This window comes from Euleptes europaea, chromosome 11, assembly GCF_029931775.1.
Source record: "Euleptes europaea isolate rEulEur1 chromosome 11, rEulEur1.hap1, whole genome shotgun sequence".
NCBI classification, from domain to species: Eukaryota; Metazoa; Chordata; class Lepidosauria; order Squamata; family Sphaerodactylidae; genus Euleptes; species Euleptes europaea.
In genome coordinates this window covers 42,492,458-42,505,662 of record NC_079322.1, presented here as the reverse complement: position 1 = coordinate 42,505,662, position 13,205 = coordinate 42,492,458, and positions in this window count along the sequence as shown.

Below are 13,205 nucleotides of genomic sequence, written 5' to 3'. Positions count from 1 at the left end.
ATCCTGGAGCTGGCAACCCTATGGGAAACTGTCTTTCTCCTCTCTTTGTAATACTTCCCCCTATTATTTGTACCTTTGGATGTATACGTATCTGCCAAGTGAATGTTATTCATACATCGGCCAGGTGAGTTCTAGCTTTTGTTGTTCAAGTGCCATGAGACTCTTTCAGGGCAGTCCTATGCAGTTACTCCAGTTCAAGCCCATTGACTTCAAGAAATGACTGATAAGGTGTACTGCGACACTATTGCAAGGGGAATATAGATTCTGCGCAGTCCTTTTTCTTCCTACAGGCTGTAATGAAATTTACAAGCAGAAAGTAATGCTGACGTAACGTCAGCTTGCAATTCTGCATTGTGGAAGAGTAAATCTTATTGGTCTTGGTAGAAACAGAAAGATATCCAGTAGTTCAAAGTGCAAGACACATTCACGGAATTAATGAGAAGGCTACTTTTCTAGTACTACTTAGCACTAAAACAAAATGGCAAGGGAATGCATTTCATGAATATTCTCCCCCTGGAGAAATGCACAATTCTTTTGGACATTTTTTTCACCCATTTGCAAAAACTTTTTGCAAGACAGTAAGTTCTAGGGGCAGAAGGAATAGATCTAGTTACCCTAATCCAGACCTGCATAGTTCTTTTTAATTGGGCCAGAGTGCAGCTGGGGATGTGCATTCAGTTGCACACCTAACTGAACACAATGGACTGTGGATGGAGAACATATAAATCCAAATGTACATGGATGCACATGCAAATGTAGAAGTCATACATCCATACTACATTACTTTCTATGAGATGTGCATTTGGTAGGGACATATGCATCCCTATCCAAATTCTGCCCCAAGCCATATAACATAATTAGAACATCTACCCTGGCTTTTGCTCTTGCTCCAGGCCACAAGTAGGAAAGCAGTTTTTCAAAGTCCAGTTCATGAGCTCCTTAAGCATATCTGTCAGATTGCTTTTGTAAACACTACAATACAGCACAAATGGCAGTACTTCACCCATGGATGTTCTCACACAGCTAGGGGTGCCAACCTCCAGGTAGTGTATGTAAGAACAAAACAGGGTCGGCTCGAGTATTAATGTAACAAATTCTATATTCAATTACTATATTCAAAGTTAACAAATTACAAAATACACACGAATGCAAAAGACAATTGTGCAACTATATACATCTGTTCAGCTAGACAGCAATTATGACGAAAGCTCAATGGCGGTCTCCGAAGAAGGACGAGAGGCAAGTCAGAAATAAGTCAAATATTAAGTCCATCTTCCATTGCTTCATCTTTTTCTCTTTTGGATTGTCTCATCATAGGGTTTTTGAGTTAAGAAATGATCAGAAGAGGTTTACCATTGCCTTTTTCTGTGCAGTACTAACCAGGTTTAGCTAAACTGGCACATTGCCTATTATCTATTGTCTATTAAAGATCCTCTGTGAGTGTCACCTTCCACTACAGATTCTATGACAGGCAGTTCATGAGAGGGAGGGCATCTTGTCCATCTTCTGGGCATGGAGTAGGGGTCACTGGGTGTGTGAGGGGGAGGTAGTTGTGAATTTCCTGCATTGTGCAGGGGGTTGGACTAGATGACACTGGTGGTCCTTTCCAACTCTATGATTCTATGATACTGCTGTTACCCAGTAGCTACCCTTTGATGATTCTTCTGCCTCATCACCATTGGGACTGTCTGCTCTCTTCTGCTGATATGGCTATTGATCCCTGAAGGAGGTAAGATGCCTGTTACTCTGGTGTCTCAGCTATGACATTCCATCTTGATTGACTCTGCTAGCAGTTTAGTCTCTTGACAGGGTCTTACGGTATTGCTCTCACCTTCGCTAAACACACACACAAACCCCCTCACTATGTTAACGTGTGCGTCCAAGGGGGAGCTAAAATTATTGTATACTACTCGCAGAATCTATTCTTGTAGATGCAAGAAGAGCAGTATTTTCAGCATCCTGTGCTAGAGTTGTTCTCTGAGAGTTCGTTTAAGAAGAATGCATGAAATAATTCAGATTATGAACTGCTGGCTATAACTGATGGCTATTCTCATGTTTTATGTTTCTGCAAATACACTTTGATTCTGATGTGCATTAAAATATATTGTAACCAAAAATATAGCAAACTATATGGGATTTATTTGCATGATGAGGGCAACAGAAAAAGATGATTTATTCCACTTTTGAATATATGTTTTGAATATATGTTTGAGTATATATATGTCAGTAAGAGCAAAAGAGTTGTGACAGATGGCCTAGCTTCAAATGAATTTCTTCTTTCTGCAGGAAGGTTTTATAATTCTCCTGCGTTTTCTAAATAGTTGAGCAAGGCAGCACATGCATGAAATGCTTAGGATCTATCCTTTGCTTAGAATCTGTGTTTCGGTTCCACCTTTCTGAAACAAAACCCCTGAAATGAAACCCTTTCACATCATGTCGTTATAGTTTTGATAACAGAGAGAATTGCTTTCACGAGTGATATTACCACTATCTTTTGGCCTCTCTCATTACACTTAAATGGTCATAATGTTACACATTAGAGATTTATTTTAACAAATACATCCCTTGGCAGCAATCGCTTGAGAACAGAGTAGAGTAGTGGTAGTCACTCGGTGGCTTGCAAAGAGCCCTTTTGTGATTGCCCCCAACCAAAAGAGCCAAATTTAGTTCATCTCTGGCATGAGGTCTGCATCTCAAGGAGGCTCACAGTTTACCCATTCCTCCAGTGGCAGTTGTTTCAAGGCAGGAACTGCCTGCTAACCGTAAGTCATACTGCTCAAGGGCCTTGCCCATTTCCCTAAAACATGGGGCAGGCGCCGCATTGGAGAACTGTGCTCAGAAGAGCCACATTTGCATGTCAAAGCGCCACATGTTGCTTGCTAGCTATGGAGTGAGTACCACTGCAGTAGAGTGATCTGCATACAAATTACTCACTTTTGATTGGGTGGCTTAACTGAACACAATCAAATTGTTCTTGGAACCCATGAGAACGAACATGTGGTCATGCAAGAATATGCACAATTGGTTCTTGTAGGTTATCCGGGCTGTGTAACCGTGGTCTTGGAATTTTATTTCCTGACGTTTCGCCAGCAACTGTGGCAGGCATCTTCAGAGTAGTAACACTGAAGGACAGTGTCTCTCAGTGTCAAGGGTGTAGGAAGAGTAATATATAGTCAGAAAGGGGTTGGGTTTGAGCTGAGTATTGTCCTGCAAAAGTATTGTCCTGTAAGTATCAAGATAATGTGCTAATGAGGGTATGGTATGTTAATATGGAACCATTGTATCCTGAAGTGATCTGTTAATGTGTGTAATCCAAAGCTAATCTGTATGGCTATTGTTGAATGTTGTCTTTGTCTGGAGGTTTTTCAGGGCAGGAAGCCAAGCCTTATTCATTCTTAAACTCTCCTCTTTTCTGTTAAAGTTGTGCTGATGTTTATGAATTTCAATGGCTTCTCTGTGCAATCTGACAAAATAGTTGGTAGAATTGTCCAGTCTTTCAGTGTCTTGGAATAAGACCCTGTGTCCTGTTTGTGTCAGTCCATGTTCAGCCACTGCTGATTTCTCAGGTTGGCCAAGTCTGCAGTATATAACTTGTTATAACAAATAACTTGTTATAACAAATAACTTGTTGTCAAACAATGGTGAAATAAGGCTGTTATATCTTCTGGAAAAATCTGGTTAATCAATGAGATTGTGTCTTTTACTGGAACCTTGGTAAAGAGGGATACAACATCAAAACTGATTAATATATCCTTTGGATTGAGTCTTAACGGACTGATTTTGTTGATGAAGTGAGTTGAATCTTTGATGTAAGAAGTGGTTTTTCCAATGTGGTCCTGTAGGAGGGTGGTCAAATATTTAGCTAATTCATATGTTGGGGAACCAATGGCACTCACGATGGGTCGGAGTGGAACGGAATCCTTATGAATTTTAGGTAGTCCATATAATCGTGGTGGTTGTGCTTCAGTCTTGCATAGTTTTCTGTGTGTGTCGGGATGAAGAGTGGAATTCTTGATCAGAATGCTAGTTTTCCTGGTAATTTTGCAAGTTGGATCTCGTTTTAGTTTTTTGTATGTGGCAGGGTCCAGAAGTTCCTCAATCTTCTTTTTGTATTCTTCTGTTTTCATGATCACTGTGGCATTGCCTTTGTCAGCTGGTAGAATAATGGTTCCATATTAACATACCATACCCTCATTAGCACATTATCTTGATACTTACAGGACAATACTTTTGCAGGACAATACTCAGCTCAAACCCAACCCCTTTCTGACTATATATTACTCTTCCTACACCCTTGACACTGAGAGACACTGTCCTTCAGTGTTACTACTCTGAAGATGCCTGCCACAGTTGCTGGCGAAACGTCAGGAAAGAAAATTCCAAGACCACGGTTACACAGCCCGGATAACCTACAAGAACCAATGAACTCTGACCGTGAAAGCCTTCGACAATATTTTGAACGCCTCTACGGGGAGGAAATATTTCAACAGACCTGGAGATTGGAAACACTTCGGAACAAGAAAGCACATCTACTTTGCTCTTTAACTTTTCTACTGCGATGCAGAGACACTGGAACCATTCCATCTTTTCTCACAAGTAAAAGAATCTTTAAAACTTCACGAGCTAACCGCATTTATGACCATCTAGAACGGGCTCTCTTACGAGAGAGAATTCACACTACCCGCAGAGAACTTGCTGCCACAGACAAGGAGTTGTTTTCCTTACATATCAATACTAGCCACAAAATGAGAAGCCATGATTGGGACAAGATTGATAATCTCACCTACAGAAAAATGGAACAGGGGTTAACCAGCCATACTTCCAGACAGAAGCAAAAGTTTAACAAATTACAGGAAAGAAGACAGAACAGTCCAAAACTTGACAACAAACGGATTATCTTCAATCTGACAGACCGACAACTCTCACCTGAAGAAACTTCCATCTTAGCTAAGGGAGGAAACTGCAGTCACTCCCACCCAAATTCCAGTGGAAGACATCATTGCAAATGTAGAATCTGCCATTCGTAATCTACCTGAAGAAGATGCTGAGGAAATAAGAGGAGAGACAGCAAGAATTCTACGAAAAGCAAAGCCCCCTGCTAGCAATATAACACGCAAGGAGAGAAACGCCATCAAGACCCTCAATGCAGATCCAGAAATCATTATTCTACCAGCTGACAAAGGCAATGCCACAGTGATCATGAAAACAGAAGAATACAAAAAGAAGATTGAGGAACTTCTGGACCCTGCCACATACAAAAAACTAAAACGAGATCCAACTTGCAAAATTACCAGGAAAACTAGCATTCTGATCAAGAATTCCACTCTTCATCCCGACACACACAGAAAACTATGCAAGACTGAAGCACAACCACCACGATTATATGGACTACCTAAAATTCATAAGGATTCCGTTCCACTCCGACCCATCGTGAGTGCCATTGGTTCCCCAACATATGAATTAGCTAAATATTTGACCACCCTCCTACAGGACCACATTGGAAAAACCACTTCTTACATCAAAGATTCAACTCACTTCATCAACAAAATCAGTCCGTTAAGACTCAATCCAAAGGATATATTAATCAGTTTTGATGTTGTATCCCTCTTTACCAAGGTTCCAGTAAAAGACACAATCTCATTGATTAACCAGATTTTTCCAGAAGATATAACAGCCTTATTTCACCATTGTTTGACAACAAGTTATTTCCTATGGGATCAAGAATTTTATGAACAGATTGATGGAGTAGCTATGGGACGTCCACTCAGTCCAGTAATAGCAAACTTTTACATGGAATATTTTGAAAAGACAGCATTAGAATCAGCACCTTACAAACCTACAGTCTGGTTCAGGTTCGTAGATGATACATTTACCATTTGGAGCCATGGTGAAGAAAAATTAATGGACTTTCTAAACCATCTTAATAATATCCATCCAAACATTCAGTTTACCATGGAAAAGGAAATTGAGGGTAAACTCCCATTTCTTGATACCCTTGTCATCCGTAAATCAAACCTTCAGTTAGGTCACAAGGTCTACCGGAAACCAACTCACACAGATCGCTACTTACACAAAAACTCCAACCACCACCCCCGACAGAAAAGAGGAATAATCAAAACATTAATGGACCGTGCAAGACGGATCTGTGAACCACAGTTTCTCAAGGAAGAAACTAATCATCTAAATCACGCACTGCTAGCAAACGGCTACTCCAAGAATGAAATCAGAAGGGCCATTAAACCAAACAAAAATCAGAAAACTCAAGAAAAACAGTCTCCCATAGGAAAGGTATTCTTGCCATTTATTAAAGGAGTCACTGATAGGATGGAGAAACTTTTGAAAAAACATAACCTACAAACAGTGTTTAAACCCACCAAGAAAATACAACAAATGCTACGATCAGCAAAAGACAAAAGAGACCCCCTCACCTCTGCAGGAGTATATCGTATACCTTGCAGCTGTGGAGAAGTTTACATCGGGACCACAAAACGCAGCATACAAACAAGGATAAAAGAACATGAAAGATACTGCAGACTTGGCCAACCTGAGAAATCAGCAGTGGCTGAACATGGACTGACACAAACAGGACACAGGGTCTTATTCCAAGACACTGAAAGACTGGACAATTCTACCAACTATTTTGTCAGATTGCACAGAGAAGCCATTGAAATTCATAAACATCAGCACAACTTTAACAGAAAAGAGGAGAGTTTAAGAATGAATAAGGCTTGGCTTCCTGCCCTGAAAAACCTCCAGACAAAGACAACATTCAACAATAGCCATACAGATTAGCTTTGGATTACACACATTAACAGATCACTTCAGGATACAATGGTTCCATATTAACATACCATACCCTCATTAGCACATTATCTTGATACTTACAGGACAATACTTTTGCAGGACAATACTCAGCTCAAACCCAACCCCTTTCTGACTATATATTACTCTTCCTACACCCTTGACACTGAGAGACACTGTCCTTCAGTGTTACTACTCTGAAGATGCCTGCCACAGTTGCTGGCGAAACGTCAGGAAAGAAAATTCCAAGACCACGGTTACACAGCCCGGATAACCTACAAGAACCAATGAACTCTGACCGTGAAAGCCTTCGACAATAATATGCACAATTGCTCTCAAACAATTGAGAGCATGTTCAAACTTGCATGATCTTTGCCTTATTAATCACTAAGATCTGATGAAAACAGTCTTAACATCAGAAATGTCTTTTCAGTTTGGCATGCCAAACAATGCCAGAATTTGCTTTAGTAAGCGTGCGTTAAATATATGCTAAAAATGTAGTTAAAATTAATCACCAAAAGTATTTTGAAGCATATGATAAAGTCAGTCAATGCATAAGCAATAGTTATTGATTTTTGCCACAAGTTAAAGGCATCATTGAAGATGCTCCATTATCACGTTTCTTCACAAAATCCCTGAAGCTTTAGGCAAGATTCCAAATTAACTTGTCTAACAGCACAATCCTAAACAGAGTTATACCCTTGTAAGTCTGTTGAAGACAATGGGCTTAGAAGGGTATAGCTTTTTTTGGGATTGCACTGGAAGGCAGAAAATGAATATTATTCATGGCATCTTCGCTGTCATGTGAAGACTGAGGCAACTGGGTTTTTTTTCGAGCCAAGAATGCCTGTCAAATCAAGTGGTGACATCAATCAAAAGTGATAAGCCATACTTTGACATTTATGGTTAGGTGAATGTTTGGACTTTCATTTTTCCACTGTGGTATGCCTTCAAACCAACAATAAGAAACAAAAAGAGATGACGCTTGCTGTACAAGCTGAACGTTTGCAACGCTGCTCCCATGAGCTTAAAAGAAATCTACATAGAAAAGATGAATTGTATTGAGAACTGCGTCAAAATTGGGCTGAAATAGCCTGCCTTATCTAACTCAGCCAGAAGTGCAGTTTTTGCCTTTCTTCGCATACAAATAGAAACTTGTTTTGCTGCTTTTCCTCTCATGTCAGAATGTTTGTGCTTCCCTGCTCTTGAGAGTTGTCACACTATCATGCATTGAAGACATTTATTATCAGTCATCTATATACTATTTCCAAAGCACGTCCCCTATCTGTGGATATCAAAATCTGTGGATTGGGGCCACAATTACCCAAAACAGATTTTTCTACAAACTTGGTGGAGGGGCATGGTGTTCAACAGCAGCCACCCTATGAAAGCCAGTGGGGTGTAGCAGTTAGAGCTTCTTGGCAGGATCTGGGAGACCCAAGTTTGAATCCCTATCTTGGTGTGGAAGCTCACTGGTTGATTTGGGACCAGTCACATACTTATAGCTTAACCTACTTCACAGGGTTGTTGTGAGGAGAAAAAAGGAGGAGAGGAGAATGTCAGCTGCTTTAGTTCCCACTGTGGAGAAAGCTGGAGTATAAATGAAGTAAATAAATAATAAATATAGCTGAAGATAGGAGGCAAATAAAAGGTAGGATGGTGAATGGCTGAGAAGATGAGAATGAGGCAGAGAAAGAGGAGAGGATATGGGGGTTGACAGGAGGTGGGAAAGAGGAAATAGTGTGGGGAGGGTGATGCAAGGGAAAGTAAGGTGCCTTGAGGGTTCCCTACCATGCACTTGGGCCTGGCCCAGTGGCCAGCACCACACAACTGTACCGTAGTTTTCCTAGGCAAAGGCTGCTGGGTGGGGGGAGAGGGAAACCTGAAGGCAAAGGGGCAGATAAATGTAGGTTGGTTGTTGGGTGGGAAGGAGAGAAGGAAGCAGGAAAAGAGGATATGGGGGTTGCTAGGAGGAGGGAAATAGGAAATAGTGTGGGGAAGGGCATACAGGGGAAAATGAGGTGCCCAATGGAAGTCTTTGTGGGTTTCCCACCATACAAACTGTACCCAGCCTGGTGGTTTGCACTGCAATGCTGGGCCATACATTTCCTGGGTAGAGGCTGCCAGTGTGAGGTAAGGAGGGAAAGCTGAACACAGGCAGATAAAGGTAGGTCAGATGGTGGGTGGGAAGGAGAGAAGGAAGCAGGGGGGCAGGCTATGGTGGCATACTGGGAAAGGAAATAATGAGGAGGGAGTAGAGTTCTTGGCCTACAGTCACCCAGTGAGCTTCTATAGCAGAGTGGGGAATCAAACATGGGTTTCGGAGGTCCTAGTCCAGCACTCTAACTTATATACCATGCTAACTATTGCACCATATGATCAGTCAATCACTCAGTCAAGTGGATGAAGGTTGCATCATCATGTAGTGGTCCTTTTTTCCATTCTGTGAGGTTCTGTTTCATCCACAGAGTTTCAGACAGACCACATATTATTCTAAACTTCAGCAAAAATCTAAACTCACTTAATTGTGAGCAATTAAATGTCTAGATTTAGGGAACATACCTGCACTCTTTATATTTAAATTTTTTAAAACTACTTTTTATAATCAAGTCTTAACATTTCCTTCTTTAAAAAAAATGAATGTGCCTGGTGTTCAATTACAATATAGCCCCCTTCTCTATAACTAGACTGTAAAATTCATTTTCTGCAGCAGATAATTTAATTTTAATCCAGCCTCAAGCTTCAGAAACTTGATGAACTGAACGCCTATGTTCTCATTTCTGGGGAAACATACCAAGCAACAATCCGTTTCATCCTCACTGCAAAAATCACTCATTGCTCATAAGGAAATAACTGAAAACATGTATGCATTGTTTGCTCAGAGGTAAGTGCCACTGATTTAAATGGGGCTTAAAGGTGCGTAAAATTGGCACCTCCATTTAAATTAAGAAGGAATTAGTATGTCTTTGAAGTGATATTCTCAGGCCCTTGCATAGTATGGGGATAGAATGTAAGGAACTATCCATACAGTATGAGCAAAGAAGTCTAACTAACAGTTGCTTGGTCATCTGTGCTATTAAAAGCACTAGAGAGCCAGCGTGGTGTAGTGGTTAAGAGCGGTGGTTCGGATCGGTGGACACTGATCCGAAGAACTGGGTTTGATTCCCCACTCTTCCACGTGAGCGGCGGAGGCTAAACTGGTGAACTGGGTTGGTTTCCCCACTCCTACACATGAAGCCAGCTGCGTGACCTTGGGCTAGTCACACTCTCTCAGCCTCACACCTATCTCACAGGGTGTCTGTTGTGGGGAGGGGAAGGGAAGGTGATTGTACGCCGGTTTGATTCTCCCTTAAGTGGCAGAGAAAGTCGGCATATAAAAACCAATTCTTCTTCTACTTTTCCCCTGTCAATTTAGACATTTATACTCTATTTTTCTCCCCAATAGGAGAAAATACAACAACTGTCTGGGATAGGGAGGCTGAGAGAGAGTGACTGGGCCCAAAGCCACTGAGCAACTTTCTGTGGAAAAGGGGAGATTTGTCCCTAAATCTCCCAGATCCTAGTCTGACTCTCTAACCACTACACCACACTGGCCTTCTATAGAAATCAACAGCTGACACAATGTCTTGTGTGATTTGGGTTGGCCTCCATAAAAGGTGTTACATGATTTTCTTTTCTTTTTCTGAACGATGCAACACGCCTTTACATCACACATCCATTCCTTTCCTGGCCCCTACACTTGCCCTCCTGTCCAGGCTAACACTGCCCCCACGGCAAAAGAACAAGCAGGGAAGGAAATTGTGCAAGTCCCTCTTGCTGCAGCATGGTCAGCAAAAAAAAAGTAGATGGTCAAGCAGCTGCCCAAGCTCCATTATTAACGTTAAATGGTAAGTCTACATTGCAAACCGGCAAGGCAAACATGATTTGTGATACCAGTTATACTAAGTAACAGTGCTTCTTTTTCATCACACATGCATTCTTTTTTATTGTATTATTTTTAGAAGGACATTTATATGATACTGTATTTTTATTATGGAAGACCAAATGGGACCCAGGAGTAGGAATGCCACTTATCCACTTCCAGTGAGAGGGCTCCTGCCAATCCTCCTTGGTCCCTACTACTGCCTGAACAAGTAGGAGGGGGAGACAGAGAGGGAGAAATGGCATTGTTCAACACTGTGATATCATTTCTGCCTGAACCCACCCCCCGCACCCCACAGAAGTGATGACGCAATATGGGGACATCACTTCCATTTTTTTTCCAGCTGGAAATGACGCCACAAATCACCATTTCCTCCATCCCCAAACCTGAAGCCGGGCAACCCTACTGAGGAGCGTGCTTTTGTTTTGTGTCCCCTCCCTTCACCATAATTAGAACATTTACAGCGCCATCTTAAGGACGTTGGGGATGAGACCCACTGAATGGACCCAAGTAGGATTCGGAGTAGACCTGCTAAGAATTGCTCTCTTAGCGTTAGGGTTGCCAGGTCCCTCTTGGCAATCGGCGGGAGGTTTTTGGGGTGGAGCTTGAGGAGTGTGGGGTTTGGGGAGGGGAGGGGCTTCAATGCCATAGATTCCAAATGCCAAGTGGCCATTTTCTCCAGGTGACCTGATCTCTATCGGCTGGAGATCAGTTGTAATAGCAGGAGATCTCCAGCCACCACCTGGAGGTTGGCAACCATACTTAGCGTGGACTGGAGTTTAAACAGCTACATGTTTGAGTTCCTGGAAGAAAAAAGAGGTGAATGTCAGTTTTAGCGCATTCCTGACTTCTGAGGACAAAAGTCCTCAGGAGGCCAGGAAGGGGCTGCTCTGGCGTTGGGGGCCCCCAAGCTGGCGTCCAGGCTACTTACGCCGCTGTAAGTGGCTCTAATGCCGGCGGGGAGGCCTGGATGCCAGTCTACCAGCGCTGCCATGGCAGTGCCACCCCAGGACACCAACAGGGCCTTCCGCCACAGTCCCACCAGCGTAAAGGCCTGCGCCGGCATTCTGGGGGGCATCCCGAGGGGCATTCCTGGGGAGTTCCGAGGGACGGGGCTGCCTATAGGCAGCCTCCTGTCACCTTTCACCCCGGATATGCCGGCGGGGAGAAGAGCGAGGCTGCGCCTGCTTTTTAGCTGGCACAGCCTCGCTATTCTCAATGGAGCGAAAAGCCCCATTTTAAAAGGGGAAAAAAGGCTTTAAAAGGCTTTATTCGAGCTTTCGGACAGCGGGTAACTGCTTAGGAAATGCCGCAGCAGCGGCTCTTCCCCACCGTCCCCACATGCCAAAAGATCAGGAATGCACTGTTAAGAAGATAATATACCATTGGGATGTTACAGGACCTGCTTCTATGATCTATATATATTGAGTTGTGAAGACAGAACTATAAACTTACAAAAAAACAAAACAAAACAAAAAAACAAAAAAAACCACCTCCCCAAAAAAACCCAACTTCACACCCCTACCCAAAAGGCTCAGGGCAAATTTTTGAGCATCCACTAGCACTTAGTATAAGGGGGATCATTATATTTTATCTATTCCAATTTATGTCTGCCTTTCCTCTAAGAAGTTCCTGCATGATTCTTTACTCCCTTCCTGTTTTGGGCTCACTGCAATACTGTGGTATAAGATTAGTCTTACAACAACCCTGGTAGAATACAGTGGCTCATCCAAGGTCACCCAGGCTGCAACACTAAGAACACTTTTTGCCATCAAATACGCACCATTGAATAAAATTAAACTTACTTTTGAGTAGTAGAAAAGAGCAAGAGTCCAGTAGCACCTTAAAGACTAACAAAAATATTTTCTGGCAGGGTATTATATTCTGGCAGGGTATGAGCTTTCATGAGCCACAGCTGAAGAAGAGAGCTGTGGCTCACGAAAGCTCATACCCTGCCAGAAAATAATACCCTGCCAGAAAATATTTTTGTTAGTCTTTAAGGTGCTACTGGACTCTTGCTCTTTTCTACTACTGCAGACAGACTAACACGGCTACCCACTGTGAATTACTTTTGAGTAGACCTGCTTACAGTTGCTCCCACAATGAGCTTCACTGCTAAACTGAGCTCTGTACAGCAACTTTAAATATGAATGAGCTAAAATACTAACAAAAAATTGAAATTAATGAATGGGTGACAGGTGTCTCTTTTGGGAACTGGGAGGAGACTGTTATCTGTGGCTACTACAAGACATATGTTCAGGTGCTCATTTTTGTGCCAAAGAGTTTTGTCCATTCGGACTTGCTCATTCACCTGTTCTGCCCTTCATAAAGAGCATATTGTTTAACTTTTTTTTTATGCTGTTCAATAAAAGGATACTCAAGGGGAGTGAGTGGGAGGATTTATGCCCAAGGTTGAGGCTGTCGTATTAGAGTTCACCCCCCAGCATACTTCACAAAAGCAGTTCCACTGACATTAATACGA